At 34.9% G+C, this 21,868-nt stretch overlaps 1 protein-coding gene across 3 annotated transcripts in view; it reads right to left on the reverse strand.

The window, feature by feature from the left end:
• Positions 1–21,868, reverse strand: part of LOC150108925 (myocardin-like) — a 456,675-nt gene that overhangs the window by 376,372 nt on the left and 58,435 nt on the right. For all 3 annotated transcript variants that reach the window (XM_090411030.1, XM_090410986.1, XM_090411004.1), the window contains exon 2: positions 1,629–1,794. The gene's annotated coding sequence lies outside the window, so the exon portion shown is untranslated. The remainder of the gene's footprint in view (positions 1–1,628; positions 1,795–21,868) is intronic.

Raw genomic sequence — 21,868 nt, forward strand, 5'->3', positions numbered from 1 at the left:
CAGTTTTAAGATACTCCTCCACCACTTGAGCTCTATGGGCAATAGTATTGTCATGTACGGAAAACATTCGGGGCAACCATATCCCCCTACAGAGTCGCACATAAAGTTCGAAGATATGTTCTCGGTACCTCTGAGCAGTTATGGTATCTATACCAAAAAACATGAAGAGGAGTGTGACCGTTGATCATTATTGATAGTGGCGGCCGGTGAAAATTTTAAGTGGGGGTGCTGCATATACAAAAAAAAAAAAAAAAAAAACTTTTTTTCTTAATCAGTAACGAATTTATTAATAAATAAATTTACATATTAAAAAATTGCTTTATTAAAAATATTTCATTCTCACCACGAACAAACACCAATAATAAAAGTTTCGTATCAACAGCAATGACAAGCGCAAACGAATATCGGCGTCAGATCGCAGTGCATTTGTTTCGTCATCTAAAGCGTTAATCGAACAATTCCAATTATTAACTATTCAATCAATGTCAAAACATAAGCTATAACCGTTAACATGTTGTATTGCATTTATATAATGTTGTAAGCATTGTTATTATTTATAAATACAGACAAAATTTAATTTTTTCCTTGGGTGTGCTGCAGTGTCGCAGTGCTTATGTACGAACCGCCACTGATTGATACACTGATTGCACCATATGACTCTCTTTCTCTGATGTTCGAGGGATGGTGCCGCATTCTTCTTTCTCTCGAGATCAAACGTCTAGAATCTGTTTGTAAGCTTAAACGGGACTCAACAAAGAACAGAACTCCATCCCATTTTCTCAGTGCTCTAAGTTACATGTCCATGGCACCAGTTTCGAGCTGTGCAGTGGTTTGTGGTTAATGGGATATGCATCACTGGTTTCCTTGCAATGAATCCACTTGAACTGAGCCTTCTTAAGGCAGTCCGGTTGGAATGTTTTCACTTGTGGCCACAGCAACCTGAAGAGACAGGTAGTTATAAGACATTGTAGGGTTCTTTTGCTGTTAGAGCCAGATAGGGGGGATCTGTTTTGGTTGACATCGTCTCTGAGCAACCTTCGACAGTTTCCTCTTGTAATGGTTCAGGTCTTCTTAAACTGCGTCTTGTGAAGAAAACGCGTCATGGCACATTAAGCCAATGTGTTACCTTCACCTGCCACTGCCTAGCTTCAAGTCGATCAATAATCCTCCATCTCAAATTATATCTGAACAATTTTGACTTGCAATTCTGAAGGTTATTCAGTGGATTAGTTAGGCACATATCCAGGATGTAGCTAACCGACTGAACAAGCCAAAACACGAGAATGAAGTAATGTGGTTGTAGCCTGAGTTTTTATGTGAATGAATAATTTGTATTATGTACGGACCTGTTAAGTGGTAGATCCGTTTCTATTGGATACTCGGAATTTGCATGCGAGGCTGCCTATTATATCAGATATTCGCCTTTGAAGACACTGTTAATAATAAAATATTCATTAAAAAAACATTTCATTGTGTTAATTTTGTCGAGCAGTGTAAGCATGAAAATTCGTTTATAATGACTTGTCATTTAATATTATATTATAGGGAAAAAATTGAGGACTCGCAGCTAATTCTGAATAGTATTCTATTAGAGTAAGGACACCAAGACGTCTCCTTCAGTAACTTACATTGGTGAAGCCAGTCTCACAGTACTTTGAAGATATCACAACTTGAACCTCCAAAAATGATTTGTTAATCATCCCTAGTCTGGAGAAATTCCGCTAAATTCTTCTTGCTCAGGAGACATCTTACTTGAGGTGCAATTTCTTCAAAAACCTATTTTGGTAGCTCTCCCTAAAAGCGTGGGATAAAAACAAGTTGATGTCAGACTATACCTCCTGAGAGGTTGATATTGAACAATATTTAGCATAAATAAATCGTGTACCTTATTATAACTTCCAAAACGCTTATATGAAGAAAGATCGTTGTAGGTTTGGTTATCCCAAAATTCAGAAAATTCATTGTAGTTTTTTGATATTTCTAACAGTAATACGAGTGAGAGTTAGGAGCATGAAATGGCAGTAATTTTATATGGTACTTTCGTTAACCGTAAGTTTATAAACTACTGATAGCCATTAACGTGATGTAACTAACGCTGGACACCAATTTCCAAAAGTCAGGGCTGAAAGCGTTCCACCTACTGTGAGGAATGAAAAGGCATTAAAAGATTTAGTAAATTTAATTATTTATTTATCAAATTAAATAACTGCATTATTTTATTTGATTATTAGTTGATTATAATTATAAAAAAAATCCTTTAACACCTTTTCATTCCTCAGGGGAAGCAGACAGAAATCTTTTCGCACTGTTGATATCACTAGGCGTTAGCTTCCACCCTTCTTCATATAATCGGTTGTTGAGTTCAATTCTACACACGGTTGATAGACTTAAAGGTAATAAGAGCACAAGTTGCTAATGGAAAAGCACTATCATGCCTGCTATAAGGCTATCAGATCGACACACATGATACATTCACATTTTCAAATAAATTTTAAGGACATGGTGATTTTTTATTGTTTTTGAAAGTTATGGCAATATCGAAAACTCATATTCTGTCCAAAGTGTAAGAAAGTACATAAAGAGACCGATAGATTAGATAAATCTCAAAAGCTATGTAAATGAAATAAATTTTATTAATTCAAACCATCAATATTCAGTAACTCAGTGCATATAGATAGGACTTTGAATTAAAGTAAGAAATATAAGAAATGTATTAATAAATATGTATGTACCACTCTCTGAAAGAGGGGACGTTTCATGATGACAAGTAATAATTACCAGAAAAAATTTTGAAAATCTATACTCGGTATAAGGTTACATTGGCATTGCATTTATTATGCTTGTTTTAATCAGTAACGCTTTACACACATTATTTTCTAAGAATACTTGCACAGCCATTGTAATGAGTTAAAACTACAGGATGACGTCTACAAAGTCTAAATACTCGTATGTATAGTAGTTACTATGAAGGCATACAGCATTTGTATCATCATTGTAATAATATAATGACTTATTATAATGCATAGTAAGTTGCCTGCATAGATTCGTGGTAACTTCCATGACGTTAAATCCAAGAAGAAACAAAAAAAAAAAAAACGATCACAGAACACCTCTCTCTCTCTCTCTCTCTCTCTCTCTCTAGCGTATGCAAATAAATGCTAATTGGGATTCGTAACATCACGTATTATCTAGTCGGTCGTGTAAATGGACTCGGCCTTAGTTGATGGAGATTAAGGAAAACCGGCTGCCCACCGATTTCCAAACAAGAGTTCCGTCCGCGCATTTCACGGAATGAAAGGATTAATTTATAATATATTACTAATCTGTACTGATTATTAATAACAATAATTTAGTTAATTATACTTTATTGATTTGTTCGTTTAACGATTAAATAATCACTGCATATATTGGAAAGGTTAGCATTAAGTTCATCACAATATAGCATGATTTAGCTTCATACAGTTCTGACGATGCCTTTTTATCCTCATATTTTTAACGAGCAATATTTTTTGCTTCTTTCTGTGTGACAAATTTTAGGTAAAACCCATATGGTCCTTTCAAAGCAGAACTGATTAAGCGAAACATGAGTTTTTGAAAGATAATTACCTTAGGCAGTACGTAACGGAGGGTACACGAGGATCAAGAGTATTGGATTTGATCATCTCATCAGATGATGTTATTATAAATGAGGTGTCAAATCTTCCACCAGTTGGTGAGAGTGACCACGAGGTGATCACGTGCAGGGTGACCAGTCATTCGAGGACGTCTGTTAGAAAGGGATATATGTGGGATTATAAGACTGGTAATTACGAAAAGCTCAGGAAACAGCTTGCGATAATAAATTGGAAAGAAGAACTGGATGGAAAGGATATCAATGCTGCTTGGGCCATACTCAAGAACTATTTGGTGGAGGCAATATCAGAGTGTATTCCGATGGTCAAGAGGGTAAACAGAGTGGGTGTAAAATGGATGAATCAAGAGATAAGGTATGCAATATGGAAGAAGAAGGTATTATGAAAGAAACACAAAATGAGTATATATAACAACCAGTTGCATGAGAAGTACAAAGAGCAGGCGAGGAAGGTGACTAGCTTGATAAGGGTAGCAAAAATGCAGTATGAGCAGCAGTTAGCTAAAGCGGCCAAAAAAAATCCTAAGGAGTTTTTTCAATATGTCGCCAGTAGAAGAAAGAATGATTATGGTAGAATGGGATTGATTGGTGAAAACGGAGGAATGATAACCGCTGCGGAGGATATAGTTGAGATATTTAATGAGCAATTTCTAAAGGTATTTCACTCTTGCGAATGTGACATCATGCAGAACTTGAAAGTTGTGGGAGAAGAGGAGGAGGAGGAACTGTTAGTAAGTGAACAGGAGGTATATGAGGAATTGAATAGACTTGATGTAAATAAGGCTGTGGGACTTGATGCTATTTCACCACGTGTCTTGAGGGAATGTGCCAGAGAGTTAACAACAGCTTTTGTATATCTTTTCAACATGAGTCTCTCACTGGGTCAAGTTCCAAAAGAGTGGAAAGAAGGTAAAATTATTCCAATTCATAAGGGAGGTGATAAGAGTAAGGCTTTGAATTATAGACCAGTCTGTGTGTCTGGAGTTGTGGTCAAGGTATTAGAGAAGTTAGTTATGAATAAAGTTCAGAATTGGGTTGACAACAGAAAAATACTCTTTGGTGGCCAGCATGGATTTACTAAAGGAAAATCATGCTTTAGCAACCTGCTTACTTTTTATAATAAAGTGACAAATGCGTTGGATAAGGGTATTGCATATACAGTGGTATATTTAGATTTTGCAAAGGCGTTTGATAAATTGCCACATGACAAGCTGGTAATTAAATTGGAACGGATGGGGCTGAACAGTAGATTGGTTCACTGGATTGGAGATTGGTTGTCTGATAGGTATCAGCGAGTTGTCTATGGAGGAGCGATATCGCAGAAGAGGAAAGTTACTAGTGGTGTACCTCAAGGGTCTGTTTTGGGTCCATTGCTGTTTAATTTGTATGTAAATGATATCTGGAGAGGTCTGAATGGTGATGTGCAGTTGTTTGCAGATGATGCAAAGTTGGGCAGAGCTATCAGGAGTAGTGTGGATGCTGTAGCTTTGCAAGAGGACTTGAATACACTGTCTGAATGGGTAAATAAGTGGGGATGTCAATTCAATGTCTCAAAGTGTAAGGTTTTGAAATTTGGGAAGCAGAGATGGGATGTAAAGTACACAATCGGTGCGAATATCTTGGAAGAGGTAGAGGAAATGAGAGATCTGGGAGTGATTGTAGACAAGGACCTAAAATTTCGGGGGCATGTTGCTAAAATAGTGAAGACAACACAGCGGATAATGGGAATGATGCGGAGGACATTGACTTGTAGAAGTAAGGATGTTATGGTTCCTTTGTATAAGGCTTTGATCAGGCCACATATGGATTACTGTGCACAGATCTGGTCACCTGGTTTTCAAAAAGATGAAATTGCGTTGGAAAAAGTTCAGAGGCGATTGACTAAGGTGGTTTCTGGTCTCTGGAATGTAGAGTATGAAGACAGATTGACAAAATGCAATTTGCAGAAATTGGTGGATAGAAGGAGGAGGGGGGATATGATTGAGACATATAAGCTGTTGAGTGGTTATTACCAGATTAACGTCGGGGAGGTTTTGCACAGAATGGGTGAGGATAGCAGGAGAACAAGAGATCATTCCTGGAAGCTGTATAAGGAGGGTGTGAGCAAGGGAGTGAGGAGCAGGTTTTTTGCATGGAGAGTGGTGAGTGATTGGAATGCTTTGCTCGAGAGTGTGGTGTGTGCAGAGACAGTGAATATATTTAAGGCACAGTATGATAAACTGTGTGTATAACAGTGGACCTCCCACGATGAGTCTTTGACTCCATGGAGGTTTTTGTAATAATAATAATAATAATAATAATAATAATAATAATAATAATAATAATAATGTCCTGCATATTTCTAATTTGCTGAATTTCAAAGAGTGTTAATTTTATATGGCTACTTAAATATCCCTTTTTATTATAAATATATTCTATTTTGTTTTTAAGAGTATATTGAATTTTTATTTAATATCGGAGCATACTTTCAGATTAAAAAGTATCAGTTTTTTAACTTACTCTATAATATTAAATTGCATAAGAAAATAATGGCTATGCTTAAAAATTCACGAATTAAATTAAAATGCAATGAAGATTAAGACTCAAACTAAACTTTCATCCATGAACAACAATGCAATGTCAATTTATAACGCACATTTAAAAAAAAATTATTATTGATGTCACATTTGTATTTACAACATATGTAAGAAATAATTTTTGAATTTTGCAAAACGTCAGGAAAATTTAGTATATTTCCAGATTCCTCTCCTTTCTAATTATAAACACGTTGTAACAAAGCTACAATTCGTCAGAATGTCACAATTTATGGTCGAGTTTCAGGAACTGCTACTTAATTTATATATATACTGTATAGTTACGGTGCCTTATTACAGGTTCAAATTATTATTTTATTCACATAATTGATACACAGTCAAAACAAGATATCATTTAAACAATTTAACTGGTGATACAGAACAATTCAGATTATGCCCAAGAATTTAAGAATAGTCTATCAGGTAGCGTCGTATAATATGGACTCTTCCAAGTAATGCTATTTTTTGTAGATCATATGGGGTCACTTCCAGGGGTATAGTCGGGCTAGGGCGACGCCCTGGTACTTTTTTAAAACTATCAAAATTTTTTAATCAATTATAATAAATTATAAAAATTATAATAATGAGACTTATCATACATTTCCAGCTTTCTGTCAAAAAATAGCAGCTTGCCGCTCTTGTCATTTTTTTTCAGAAAACAAGGCAATCTCTCTGCCATATAGCCGTCGCAATAATAATAATAATAATAATGCCACACTTCGTACTCTGGATTTTTGTTTCCAAGGTAGAGCCCTGGCACTATTTCTTTTAGGACTACACTCCTGGTCACTTCGTTGATGTTTAATTGCTGTAAATAGTTGGATAGCTTATGTGAAATTGCATCAAGTGCAACGATAACTATTGGGGTGATTTTGGTGTGTTTAAGCCACAGCGGCCAACTTCGATTGCCAGATCTCGATATTTAGTTATTTTTTCCAGTCCTTTGTGGTTAATGTTGTAATCACTGGGTGCTGCGATATCGATAATCCAAACCTGCCGATGTTCGATAATTGTGATGTCAGGTCTATTGTGTTCCAAATGCCGATCAGTTTGTATTCTAAAATTCCAGAGAATTTTTGCTGTTTCGTTTTCCAGCGCTGTCTCTATTTTATGCTGCCACCAGTAATCAGAAGCAGGAAAGCCATATTTTTTGCATACATGCCAATGAATCATTTTGACCACTTGATCATGGCGGTATTTATAATCACTTTGAGCTATTTTGCTGCTGGCACTGATTAGATGTTCTACAATGTCGTCTTTCTGATCGCATAATCTGCATTTTGCTGATTTTGCATTTTCTTATGCAATTTAATATTTATAAAGTAAGAGTATTGATGTTCAAAATTTTTGTTTTCATTGCATTTCATTTATTCACTTAATTTCGGGAAGAAAGCATACAAAATTTCGACTTATGAGTTTTAGATATCAACATAACCAATTAGAAACAATAATAGCAATAACAAAAAAAAAAAAAAAATAGTTTCACTTTAAAATGTTGCAATGTAAACATATTGAAATCGGTCTCATTGTCACATGATAATCAAGCACAGATAATATATTTTAAGATGTTACATTTTCTGTACAGGGTTTAAAGCTAGCTCTACAAAGCAAAACGCTTTAGTTCCGCATGGCTCAGGTAGACAACGAATCGCATTCTAAAACATCTGTACTCATTTTTTTTCTTTCAATAACATTGCATAACCTATAGAGTCACCCTCTCCCCCACATTACGACCTCTTCCTCTGCTTTTACAAGTGGTATAAATTTTTCAGTTATGATTACGAAATATTTCCTGGGCCACAGAAGCGAGGCGATCGGGATACTAATTCTTCGACGGCAGTTTGCCCACTTCCTGAGATCAGAGCATACAACTGAGAATAAAATGTTATAAAAACGCTTCAACATGGTTTATTTTTTATCTAATAACTAAGTTTACTTTCCAAAAATACTGTATATACATCTGCGTTTTAAAAAGAAAATAGCCATTGCTGTTCACTGGTGCAGACGGGAATTAGTCTACAGCCTTGCATATTACGTATGCAGAACATGAAAAACTGATGAAGGTAGTTGATGCGGAAGTTAGCCCAATGGTCCAAGAGTTTGAGCGAAAATCCAGCACTTTGGATATAATAAAAATCATTAGAGATGCCTGGAATGAAGTCGTGAATCCAATCTGAAGAGAATTTGGAAGAAACACATGATAAATCTTCACACTTTGATATTTTCAAGGACATAGATAAGATATTTTATTGCCTTCGAAAGGTTATGGAAATATTGAAGAATCACAAATTCATATTCTCTCCAAAATGTAAGAAAATATATCATACTAGCGCAGTAAGTAAAACTTCATCAAGAAAATCGAGAGATTTATTAATTGGGAAAATCTCAGAAGTTCATGTAAATGAAATGAATTTTATTAATGTTAACTATCGATGTTCAGTAGACTAGATGTATATATAAGAACTTTGGGTTATAGCATGAAAAACAAGAAATGTGTTAAGAAATATATGTACCATCTCTTGACGAAGCGGGTATTTCATGAGTGCCAGTGATGACTGCTACAGAAAATGTTTGAAAATCTATACTCGATATAAGATCACATTGACTTTACTTTTATTTAACATATGCGTAATCAGTAACCTCTATCCAGATTATACTACAACGTCTCTACATGCATACACATATACAAACATTGTAATCAATTGCAAGTACACGTTAATATATTGTCTACAAAGTATAAAGAACAAAAAAAAAACTAAAATATTGCTAAGGACCCTTTTCGATTATCACTTTGTCCAACGAATAATATTTTTCAAAATTTGTGAAGGTTAATGAAATGGATTACACATCAATTTCCCTAATGTTATCTCATTAGCTCACTATGATGCATGCAGCAGCTAAAAATGGCAGCATACCATATAATATTAAACTGTCATTTATCACGACCTTTTAACAAACATAAAAAGAAAAAACATTTATTAATGAGGACGTTATCATACCAATTGCAAAAATAAATAAATAAATACGTAGGCTGTTCAATAAGTAATAGGATTATATTTATACAGAAAACAGATTACCTTTAATCGTCATCATTTACATGGTCTTTTTCGAAGTAACTACCGTGAGACGCGATGCATTTGTCCCAACGTTGTGTCCACTTCTTAAATACATGTGAAAGTCCGTTTTTTGAGAGTTCTTTCAAAACCGCCTCCACAGCTTTTACACATGCTTTGTTGCTTTCGAAATGGCGGCCTCTTAGTGGTTTCTTGAGCTGAGGAAACAGCCAGAAATCGCACGGTGCGAGATCAGGACTGTATGGAGGGTGTGGTAGGATATCTGTGTTGTTCTTCTGCAAAACGTCCACTACACAACCAGCAATATGTGGCCTTGCATTATCGTGGTGCAACAAGAAGCCATTCTTCAGCAATGGACGCTTCCTTTTGACGTGCTTGATGATAATCGCTGCTGTGTTGATCATTGTCTCTGTGATGGACGTTGAAGGTCTTCCCTCACGTTCAAGATCTTCCACATTTTGCCTTCCTTCCTTAAAAGTTTTATGCCAGCGAAAAACACTTGCCCTCGACATTGCTTCATCGTGGAAAGCTTCGGGTGTCATGTTAAAAGTGTCCGATGCCGATTTTTGCAAACGCACACAAAATTTAATCGCATAACGCTGTGCTCCAAGGACGCTTCCATTTCGAAGACTGGTCGTGCCTCGTAGGCGCTCCGAAACAAACTTGCGTTTAGTCACGTGACACCCTGGCACATCAGCCCGTATATATATATATATATATATATATATATATATATATATATATATATATATATATATATATATATATATATATATATATATATATATATATATATATATATATATATATATATATTAAAATTTAATGAAGAGATTGCCTTGCACTGTACTAGTTGAACAAGTAGTTCGCGTATCCACTCTGTAACCAAGGCTGCATGTTCGAATCCTGCCATGGACATCTGTATGATATTGTTCCTCAGTGGGACATGAATTTCATTGCTCGGTTACTGGAGGCTTGAAGTGTCTTGAAAAAGTTCCATGCTTGATCTCTAGATCAGGGTTTCAGGACTAAGTAAAATATAAAATGCAGGAAAAAAATCAGATTAACGCCAGGCCACCCAAGGTGTTAATCTACTCTACGTTATATAAACCTTTTGTGGATTGGAGTCACATCAAAAATACTAAGCAAAAGATAAACAAAGATGTTTTTCTTAACAAAAAATATTAATGCATTTCAATACAGGAAGGAAAAATATCACTGGAATTTAAGAATATAAATAGAAAATAATTAATGCATTTTTATATTATGCACATTTTTTTTTTTACTAACACCAATATGTGCGCCTTAGAAATCTGAACTCTGTGTTATTTGAGGAAAGAACAGTCAAATGTAAGGAAGCCTACAGTCGAAGGAGTTGTCAAACTGGAAAACTCACCATGTTGTCAGTGGTTTTTGGATAGACGAAACAAGAAAAGCTCTTGGTAACAATAATGGCGGAAGCAATTCAGGATATGCTGAATTAAGATATGCTGGAATTATAACCTTAGTTTGTTCAGCCGTAATTCAAACAAAATTAATTATTGCTAAACATCTGTGTGTGTGTGTGTGTGTGTGTGTGTGTGTGTGTGTGTGTGTGTGTGTGTGTGTGTGTGTGTGTGTGTGTGTGTGTGTGTGTGTGTGTGTGTGTGTGTGTGTGTGTGTGTGTGTGTGTGTGTGTGTGTGTGTGTGTGTGTGTGTGTAGGTCAAACTAACTTTCTTTCTGTGAAATGAGCACCACTTTGCAAAACTACTTCATCTCTCCCTACATTGGGAAACCACTTTCTTTCCACATTCATAATCATTAAAAGAAATATCACAATTATGTCACAAATAAAGAGAGAGCGTTGCAAACATTCCAGATGTTACCCAAAAGTTTTCGGACTCGCTAAAAATAATGCAGGTTTAGCTTAGTTATGGTTCGTTATTGTCCCCTTGGAAAGTAGTCCCTTTTTAGGAAAGCATTTCTACCACTGCTTAGAAAGGCTGCTGATTGTTATCTTTTGGAATCTCTTTCAATACGGTTCGGTTTAGAGTACGGAAACATCTCATTTCCATCCCTTTAGGGATTTTTGAGAATAAAAAGAGGAATCAAACTAATAAAAATACATTATAGATTTACTATTTTGTGAATCTAGTGGGATTCACATAAAAACAGACGTGTCACAGAGCTAAAAGGAGAATTTTGATTGCTTTATAATAAACTTTATAATTTGGTTAATTTTAATACTGTGCATTTTCTTGTAACGTGGACTATGTAGCGGTCCATATATATCTCACAAAAAAAAAAAAAAAAGAGAAGACAAACTGGATTCGAATCATAAGACGTACTCACATCACTATGTTACTTTCTTTTGTCAGAAGTTTTAGGAGGAAAAGATTCAACAGGATTTCCTTGATTTGAGTATTTAACAAGTATAGAATTGAGACAATTTTGAAATCATCATTCGTGTGATTTTTACTCTATCTGTAGTATAAATTGAATGTAAAATTAAATAAATAACAACTAGTAGCTAACCAAATATTATTTTTGCTATCCGGTATTTGTGAACGGAGCCTTTACTTGATTAGGTTCACGTTCAAGTCCAATCAAAATAGTGATATTACACAGTGCCAGGTGTGAGAATACTCGTGGGGACATGGTAATCTTTATGACCGTGTAAAGGTATTACCAGTTCTAATCGCTGAGCGAAACTAATTTTATTGATTTAAATGGGCTGAATTGTGCTCACCAAACATCTTGAGAAAATGATGATGCATGGAAATAGGTTGGTTTAAGATTTTTCATCCACTTGCAGTTGGAGGTTGAAATTATTGAAAAAGATGCGTTGAAATTATTTGCCTCCGATTCGAACGATAGCAGAGTAAATCAGACCTGTAGTAATGAAGCAGAATTAGACTTTGATAGTTCAGAGATTTGGATATTTTGAACAGATTGTCAATGATTTTCATCACCTTTAGACCACGAAATGTCTCACTGAAATCCTGATGAAGTAGTATAAAATGCCATATTTGATCTCAGTAGCAGGACTTATCATTTATCTAACCTTCTCCTACGTATATCATCAATGCATTGTGGCTTTGCGATAAAAAATATTATATGCTAAAATATAACATGATAATAATTTGCATGTTCAGAGTAAAACATGGACAAAGAATCAACATAGCCATTATGAGAGAAATGATCACATGATAAGATAAAATATCTAGATTGAATTTTTCTGATATCGAATTCTTTTCATATTCAGTTATGAAAACGAATATAGATAATAAAACTGCATCATTTGTCTAATACTTCCCCTAATTTTTTAGAAATATAGAAAAAAGTAACCCACAATTGGAGTCAGTCAAACCTAGATCGTCAATCACAGTAATGCAGTGAGGACAAGATGTTTCGTTTTTGGAATCTACGAGTAGATTACGTTGAGAATTTCATGACTTCCTCTGGTATATAATCAAATCAATATCTTTACTAATGTTAATGTTCTGTTGGCAAAAGGTTATGTTTTTTTTTTTAAATAATGGAGAAATCTAGTAGCAGTTTTGCACCACAGGAAACTCTCCCCGCTAATACATAAATAACAGATAATCATTTATGATTATATCACTCATACTCGGACCAATTCCATGTAAATACCAAAGATAACAACAATATTTAAACAGTAAGACAGTAATTGTTTGATATTTTTTTATATATGGTAGGATCCTGTGATCTGTCTTTCGAATCACAGGCTCCTACGATAATCACAGACACATCCTATGATCATGGTTTAAATGATCACAGATCCTGTGAGCATGAGAAATCACGGACGGATCGTGTGATCTGTCTGTGATTTCGCAATGGCACTGATAATTCTCTCTATCTATCTATCTCTGGTCACCACTACATGTAATAACTGGTGAACCTGTATCCTCAAGCTATGTAACGAATTCAAGAATCCTTCAGGACTCCGTTCTTTTATCCTTCTATCTTTTATCCTTTTATCACTCTCTCTTCCTTTTATATATCAGTTGCATTTTTCAATCAACTAATCCAGTCCCCAACCTTGTTGAAGTAAATTGTGCTCCTCTTTCGATGTAAAAAAAATTACATAGATAAGCATAACAGTAAAAAAAATCTGCATTCTATTTCCTCTGATATTGAATATGATATTAGCTAACACCGTTAAGAATGATAGAATGATAGTAAAAATTATCAAGATAAGTGAAATGAGGTAAGGAAACTCACATGAAGTAGTTTTCTGAGCTTTGATTTTTTTTTTCCCTGAGAAAATACAGTCATGGTGGATTAAAACATTGTGAATAGAAACGAACTTCATTGAAACTAAAACTGAAATCACTACCGGAAAGTTCGACTGGTGGTAAACAGTGTAGTGTTAACATTAACTTATTTACAGATCGCTGGAGTTGCTCTCTTCGAAGAAATCTCCTTGCAAATTTATACATTGCATTCAAGAGTTTTTGACTCTGTTGCCCCAAGAAAGGATTGCAGCCCGAACAATGGATATGAGAACGTTTCAGCAAGTCAGAAGCGAATCGTAAGTAGCTGAACACGATCACAAAGGAAGAATTTGACGGTTCTGCTTCTTGCGGTCAGGTTCAGGAATTTGTAGTATAGTGAAAGTGAAATTATTTGGAATTAAAAGTGAAACGACTAAGCCTATGACTAATGTAGTATATCGTTTTCACTTATCATATCATTCTCGCGAATGGTATGATAAGCTACGAAAATGCTTAATGCAGTCAGGAGATAGAATGATGTATACCAATTTAGTGAAAAGATTTACAGTAGGTTTCAACACCCATCAAGGAGGAGAGTAGGTGGATCATATTTTGGCTTTTTTTATGCAAATATGCTTTAGTTAACCTCAAATGATGGTTGCAGAATCTTTTTTCTTTCACAAAAAAAAAAAAAAAAACCAGTCAGTGAATACACACACCTTTGACATACGTATTTCACAGTCTTAGCTTCCATACTGTTCAAACAACCATGCCATGAAGATCATGTATAAACAGCTATTTTTTACTCTCTTAATTTTGGTGAATGATCATCAGTGCCTACTCACTGATGAGACCTCAAAAAAGGTTGAAACCGGTCTGGGTAGTGACTTCTCCTCATAATGTAATTACAGTATTACATCCCCTAGAGGCTGTGTTTTTACATTATGAGAAAATCTCAAGGATAGTGAGGGAGCTTGCTCCACCTTTGCTTCGTGGATTCGCCGATAGTTTTTCGATATATATGAAACTCATAGATTCGTAGTTCTTGATCTTAGAGTTTTGCTTACTGGCAGTTGAACAACAAGGGATTTGTATCCCCTTAATGAAAAAATGTGAATGTTTAGTTGCCTTGTCCCTAATAATAGTGGGAACGACATATTGGGATGACTTTTTGTTGTCGTTGTTTTGCAAACATAGACTCTGTTGGAATTCTTGAAACTTCGACACATCATTGTTCTACGTTCTATAGTTCACCCACCATTTCTAGATCCCTTCTTGGCTTGGTGCCAAGAATAGTCGATTCATGCTGAAGGGGAGAAAGAAATGAAGGATGTACGAATTGGTCGCCAACATGCGAAATCACGTGTTTTCTTGTCTGTCGCTGTACTAGTACTAGCTTGATTTTTGTTGTTCTCTTTTTGCATTATTTTTTTATTATTAATTTGTATGATAGATCCAGTGCAGTCAACAAGTTCTATTGTTACACGTTTCAGTAGCTCTTGCAAAAGAATATTGAATAATGTGCTGACATTCTGCGAAAAAGAATCGTCAGAAGGCCGTCTTCTTGTTTCCCTTTCTCAAGTCATAAAACGTGCAAGTGCAATTGCGGGCGTATCGGGATCGACTGTTAAAAGAATTCGTAGGGAATCAAAAGGTGAAGGTAAGCCAAAATTTAAATCTCCTAAAAAAAGCGCCAGAGAAAGAAAACCATCGAAACCGTAGCTTTGAATGATTTTGATGTAGACGTTATAAGAAGAACTATTCACGAATTTTACGTGGTCGAGAAAAGAGTGCCAACTGTTCCGAAATTGATTCCTATGCTTAAAGAAAAAATTAATTTTCCTTGGAAAAGAGAAACTTTAAGGAAAATACTTCATGAAATCGGATTTTGTTTTAAAAAGTCCCAGAATTAAAGGAAACTTATCATGGAGCGAAGTGACATTGTTTTATGTAGAACGCAGTATTTGCACGTATTAACACTCTACGTACATTTTTACAACTGTGTTACAAGCAAAATAGTTACACTTTAAAAACAGCAATGTTCGTAAAAGAAAAGCTAAATTTTCCGACCTGTAATAATAAACAAACTCAGTTTGTTTATTATTACATCTCAGAAGACGGACTGATTACCCTATTATCGGAATGGATTCTCCTTTTTCTGACATGCGCAGAAGTGTCGAGGGACCTCAAATCGGTGGGCGAACTATACCACCACATCATTTGCTCCACTAAATGTACAAATATTTGGCCAGTCTCTCACCAACATCGTTATTTCTTCATATCGTGAAATTGCATATCTGTCAGTCTCATCCTCGGTTGACATTCTAACTATTTCCAAAGATGCTTTATAGGATTCAAATGGGATTCTGTGCTAGCCAGTGAGTCTATTTAACCAAAACAAAACAGCGCGATTTATTCTGGGAATCAAATTGCAGTATGACGTAGAGCATTCCAGATGAAATCTGGATAATTTTCGCAAAACAGGCATGGCGTACGTCATCCCTACAGTTTATGGCCTAAGACCTTTATCTTAGTTGCAAGAGACATGAACACCGAAAATCATATTGACATTGTGATGTCCGGTATTCATGTTTCCTGACACCATGATAAATGGTCCTAGCCCATAAATTTCCAGACTATAACACCACCTCCACCATACTGAACAGATGGAGCAGCATATTCTGGGAGAGACGTTCTGGTGACAGCTGCTAAACCTCAATACTTCTCTATTTGATCTGCAGTGTGTCTCGTGATTGGTCATTGTACCACAGTTTTGAGAGATTTGGTTTTTACGCAGCAGCCAACTGTTTTTTTTTTTTTTTTTTACTTCAATTCGTAATGTCTAGAACAAACCCATACAGCGGCAAAATCCTGACTAACATTAGTCATGTTAGTCATCAATCAGTTGCAAGAACTGATACTACTTTTATGTTATGGTTGGAACTAAGGCCCTGAGTTCAACATAGAACGTTCTGTGTTTAGGCATCCAGTAAATAGGATGATGATCTCACAATGAATGATGAAATTCATATATCACCTAAAGATATTCACAAACATCGATGTTTGCAGCGTAATTAAAATCCACAACCTGTGTCGGAAAGCGGCGACATTGTCCACTCAGCCAACAACTTCAGGAAGAACAGGCTGTTCGTAGAATACGTTTGATTGATGCCTGTTAGTAAAGGATGTTCTACGGTCAGTTTGCTACTTTGACAAAAAAATATGAATTCCATGAGAAAGATCCATCCCTTGCCATCTGAGACTAGTCAACTAGCTACCTTTCAGCTGAAAAACCATTATAAAAATATTTGTTTTTCCAAATTTTATAGGTTTTTATAAATTCTTCACATCAAGACCATAACAACAGCGTGCCAGGCTCTAGCCTCGAGCATTTTAGCATTTTTATCAAAATGCTAAAACGTCATGATACTATTTGACATCATGATTAAAATGGCATTTGGTCGCAATATCAGAAATGCAGCATGTGTGTTAGCTTGGCAATTCGATGAAAGTGCTCCACAAGAAGGCAAACTTTTCGTATTTAAAATCTTACAGTTTAATTTTATATAACTTTTTTTTTTTACATATAGTGTTATCTACCCTATATATATAAAATGATAAGCCTTTTTATGAAACGTTTTTGTATCACGTTTTTTGTCAAGTTATTTGAAACATTTTGAAACTCAGGGGCTACCCTGAGTGTCGAGTATTCAAAATTCGAGTCATATCAGAATTCAAGGAGAACCGGCCTACCAGTCCGGAACACGGGGGGGGGGCGCCAGGAGGCGGCGCCCCTAGTTTTATATAAAAATAAAATCTTTTTCAATGAAAGTTTACAAAACGGCTTAAAAATGGACACACACTTGTACATACAGTATTCAGTAAAGCGGAATAAACATCCATATTTTGAAAGGGAAAAAAAAAAAAAAACATGGAAGAACGAATTTTGAGTATGAAATCGAATTTCGCCTTGGCAAAGGGTTTGCTTTTGTGCGCACTAGTCTATACAGAACTAGATTAACTGCAAATGTGGCTTAGGCTCTGTATACTTTGAAAAAACATGAACCTTATCAAGAATCTTTGGCTGGATTGGTGGTATAAATATCGTTACTTACTTATGCGTTTAGATGTTTCACATATAGTGTGCTGAATTGTAATACCACCGGATTTTTTTTTTATTTAACTTTTATTTATAGTAGTTAAAATAAATATGTTTTACATAACTATTTCTCTACGTAATCACGGTGTGTGTGTGTGTGTGTGTGTGTGTGTGTGTGTGTGTGTGTGTGTGTGTGTGTGTGTGTGTGTGTGTGTGTGTGTGTGTGTGTGTGTGTGTGTGTGTGTGTGTGTGTGTGTGTGTGTGTGTGTGTGTGTGTGTGTGTGTGTGTGTGTGTGTGTGTGTGTGTGAAATTCCTCCTTCTCAGCGTTCTAGTTTCTAATAACAGAACAGAGTCACAATAGAAAGGCATCACATCATTGGTTTTTCATCAGTTTGAAGAGCATCCGATGTCTCCTCAAATATTTCTTCAGTTTCGAAAAGCGATGGATGTCAGATATGAAAGAAAAGTTTACTTTTCTGTATGGTAAGCAATAACAGACAACCCAAGCAGTGAAATCTCTGTAGTTGTTTATGTTTTTATGTGAAACCACGCATTATCATGTTTAAAAAACATGCCGTTGCATGTTTCGATTTATAGTCTGCTCACATTTGAGAGAACCGTAGCTGGCAGAGTGCCATATTCATGTTGAAGGAGAGAAAAGAGTAAAGAATGTACGGATTCGTCACCAACAAGCGAAATCACGTGCTTTATACGTAAAAATTTCCAATTGTTATACAAGCTAAATAGTTACCACTTTAAAAGATAGAATGTTCATAATAGAAAAATTAATTTTCCGAAGTGTAATAATAAACACTCATCCCACAAACGGATTGATTGATTATCGGAATGGATTCCCCTTCTTCTGCCTTGCGCAGAAATCGAGGGTTCTCTCATCTCCTGCAAAATCAAATAGAAAAAGTTTGAATCCCGATTTTTGCCAATTTTTTAAAAAAATAACAACTGTATAGTACAGTGACCTTGTAGAGTAAGAAAATTGGGTAATTTATGAAACTTATTAATGCCATATTTAAACACTTGTGATGTTTGGAAATACTAATTAATAAAGTAATTAGCATTATATTTATCCTTCAAATGAATAAATAGTTTGAAATTATGAACAAAAAGCATGAAAGTGCAGTACGCTGACGTTGGACAACTAGAAAATTTTAGAAAAACAGGAGTTTCCACTAGCGTTTTTTTCTTTTTCTTTTTCTTTTTTTTTAAGAAATGTTGTGGAACCGTATGTCACTTCTGATGAATGATGTCCCAAAAAAAAAAAAAAAAAGCATTAGCGTATTTCTTTTCTCCTGAAATAATTTCAAATGTTTCACGTTTTTTTTTTTTTTTTGTAATATCTACTATTTTGTGATTTATGTTCAATTTTCGTTTGTATCTTTGAAATTCATATGCATGTTATATATATGCAAAACAGGGTTATCGAAAAGTTGTTTCGTTCTATATCGCCAAAATGACTATCATTATTCGTTTCCTGGATTTGGTTATCGGGAGAAGTTGAATTTCTCTGCGCAATCTCACAGTGATACTGGACGTGGCATCTATTGAAGAGTGGTTGCAAACTGTTGATTTTTTTTTTTTTTTCATGAATTCAGGACTACTTCTATTTGAGTTGTATTTTGTAATCAAGTAAAACTCGAATTTAAAAACGAATTCTTACTTATACTCATGTAACTGTTCTCAAAGATTTGTTGAACAATTTTCATGGAAATACTATCATTCAAAAACCAACCAACCAACTAATTAACAGACTATTCGAACAGGAAGCTGAAAAAATTTCAAATAAGTTATCATTATTCAGACATTGTGAAAACTATTTATGATCATAGGAATATCGGCTGTGCTAACTGTAATCCCTGACTCTGTCATGTTCGAAATGCAGAAAAGTAATCATTTGAAATATGCATATACAGAGAGTTCCTGTTGGATTAAAGAGACAAAGAGAGGACCAAGTGAATGAGTGATCATAAAGAAATATATGTGACTAGGTTTACGCTCTTGCAGAAATAGAATCAACAATGAAAGTCATCATCCACGATTTTGTTTTTTTTAAGCTTTCCAGATATTTTTATTCCCATTTCTAACTTCCACAATTACAAATTGTAAATAAACTTGTAGGTGAGGGGGAAAATTGTTCTTTAAAAGGGTGTGTTACACTTGGGAGAAAAACAGTATAAGAAAACCTTACGTAATGGATACGTTTTGTTTTGAAACCTATAATTAGCACGCTTTGAACTTCAGTAAACATAGGAAACATGTGGGAGAAATTTGTTTCATCTGTATGGCTTAAAAGTCATACGCAGTTTCTTAAAATAATCACCTCCCAAAAATAAAGTTCGTATATCTGTTAGAATGAGACAAGCTATAGTAACTGACGCTCCTGTTGAAATAAAGATGTAGAATGGTATCACCAGATGAACTTGTAGCTTTGATTAACTCTTTGATAAATCCGATGCTACCATTCCAGTAAAGCTTCTGTAGTAAAAAGTTTGCCCTCCGGTTGAAAGGACTTGGGTTTGATACCCAGTGATGTGGCGAGGAAATAGTTAATGTAGCTTTTCGACTGAAGGAGTAGCCGATTTCATTCATACGTGTTTTCTCCTCCCTTATCAGAGACACGGATTTTCACTCTACAAAATCAACAAAGTAGCCAGACAACATCCGCATCAACAGATAAACTAGCGAGGGTGGAAGACTGATATCTCACCATGCCTGAATGAATAGATGCACCCGATTTCTTCGCTATGGAGCCATGGCAAAAGCAATCTGTTTAGTATATCGTATAAGATATTAAAATAAAGAATTATTATAAAGATATTATTTCTATATATCATTACAACAATTATACAATATATTTTTACGATAACAATTACTAAATGGTATGCTATGATATGACGATTAGCAACAGGATCGTTATTAGGTTATAAGCAGTACCCTAGGCAAGCACCATTTTGCCGCCTCTAAACTGAAGAAAATATGTAAAATTAAAAAGCAAAAAAACGGTGTTTTTTTATGATTGAGATACAGTTTTGTCAGTTTTTGCCACCCTCCAAACTTAGTGTTCCTAGGCATTGCCTTGTTGAGTAGTGGGTCACGACAGCCTTGATTAGTATCTCCATAGCAAGGCCGCGGGGAGGAATGACATTTGCCCTTCGACTGAAGAAATCTTTTTGAATACCATCGTGAAACGTGAGGAATCTCTTTAACTTTATTAGGACATTTTTAGCTAAAGGTGAGTTAGCCGGTCTCACACTGATGACAGGGTATTTAACTCCCGAAAATTCAAGTTTTTATCCCACAAAACAAGCTAGTCGAACAGCAGAGCTTACAATTAACATATGCTAGAATTATAACCTTAGTTTGTTCAGCCGTAATTCAAACAAAATTAATTATTGCTAAACATCATTCGCTTTTCGTGAAACCTATTAGTTAGATAAAAGAGGTGGGTTGCCAGTTATTATTAATTTAATACTACTAATGTAATATAGTAATATAAAGCAATATAAGTATGTGACAAAATAAAACTAATGTAATATAATGTAGTACTTATGTAATACTAATTATTACAAATGTAACTAGTGTAAAGATTGCCAATTATTACTAATGTTCCAGGACGATTATGCGAGAAAGAGGAAGGACATTTAAAAATTCGAAATAGCATTATGTAATTAATGAACAAGCCCCAAATTATAAATTAATCATCACACAACCATAATTTGAATAATACAATGATTGAATAATTGTATTCCGTGCATTCAGCAATTTTTCTAATATATTTTACAATATTCAAGTATTACGTTTATAATTTGAAAATGTCTGTAAAAATAAAAATGCGTTATTTGAAAAAAAAAAAAATTAATACTTGAAGAAAATGCTATATTCCTATATTACAAAACTGTATTTTCTTCAGTTCTTCCCCTCTCCTATCCTTATATGAGATAATAAGATCTTTACAATAATTGGGGGGGGGGGAGATAAAGTTATGGACAAATCTCTAATTCAAAAATATTTATAAAATTCGTTATAGCGTTGTGATGTAACATTACTTTTTAAACTTTTAGTCAAAAATGCTTTCATCTTTTAACATTCAGAAAAGTACAACTGACAGTTTTAATTGACAACAGACAAAATGGGTAAAATTTCGTCAAAAAAATGGCATGTTGTTATCTGTGGTTGCAATAAAGGCGCGGTGTGTGTAGGGGGGAGGGGAGAATTACAATTCTATTATTTTAATTCAGTAAATATGATTTCGGGTAA

The sequence above is a fragment of the Typopeltis vanoorti genome, chromosome 2 (assembly GCF_054136105.1).
Source record: "Typopeltis vanoorti isolate ZY-2024b chromosome 2, IOZ_Tvanoo_1.0, whole genome shotgun sequence".
Classification (NCBI taxonomy): domain Eukaryota; kingdom Metazoa; phylum Arthropoda; class Arachnida; order Uropygi; family Thelyphonidae; genus Typopeltis; species Typopeltis vanoorti.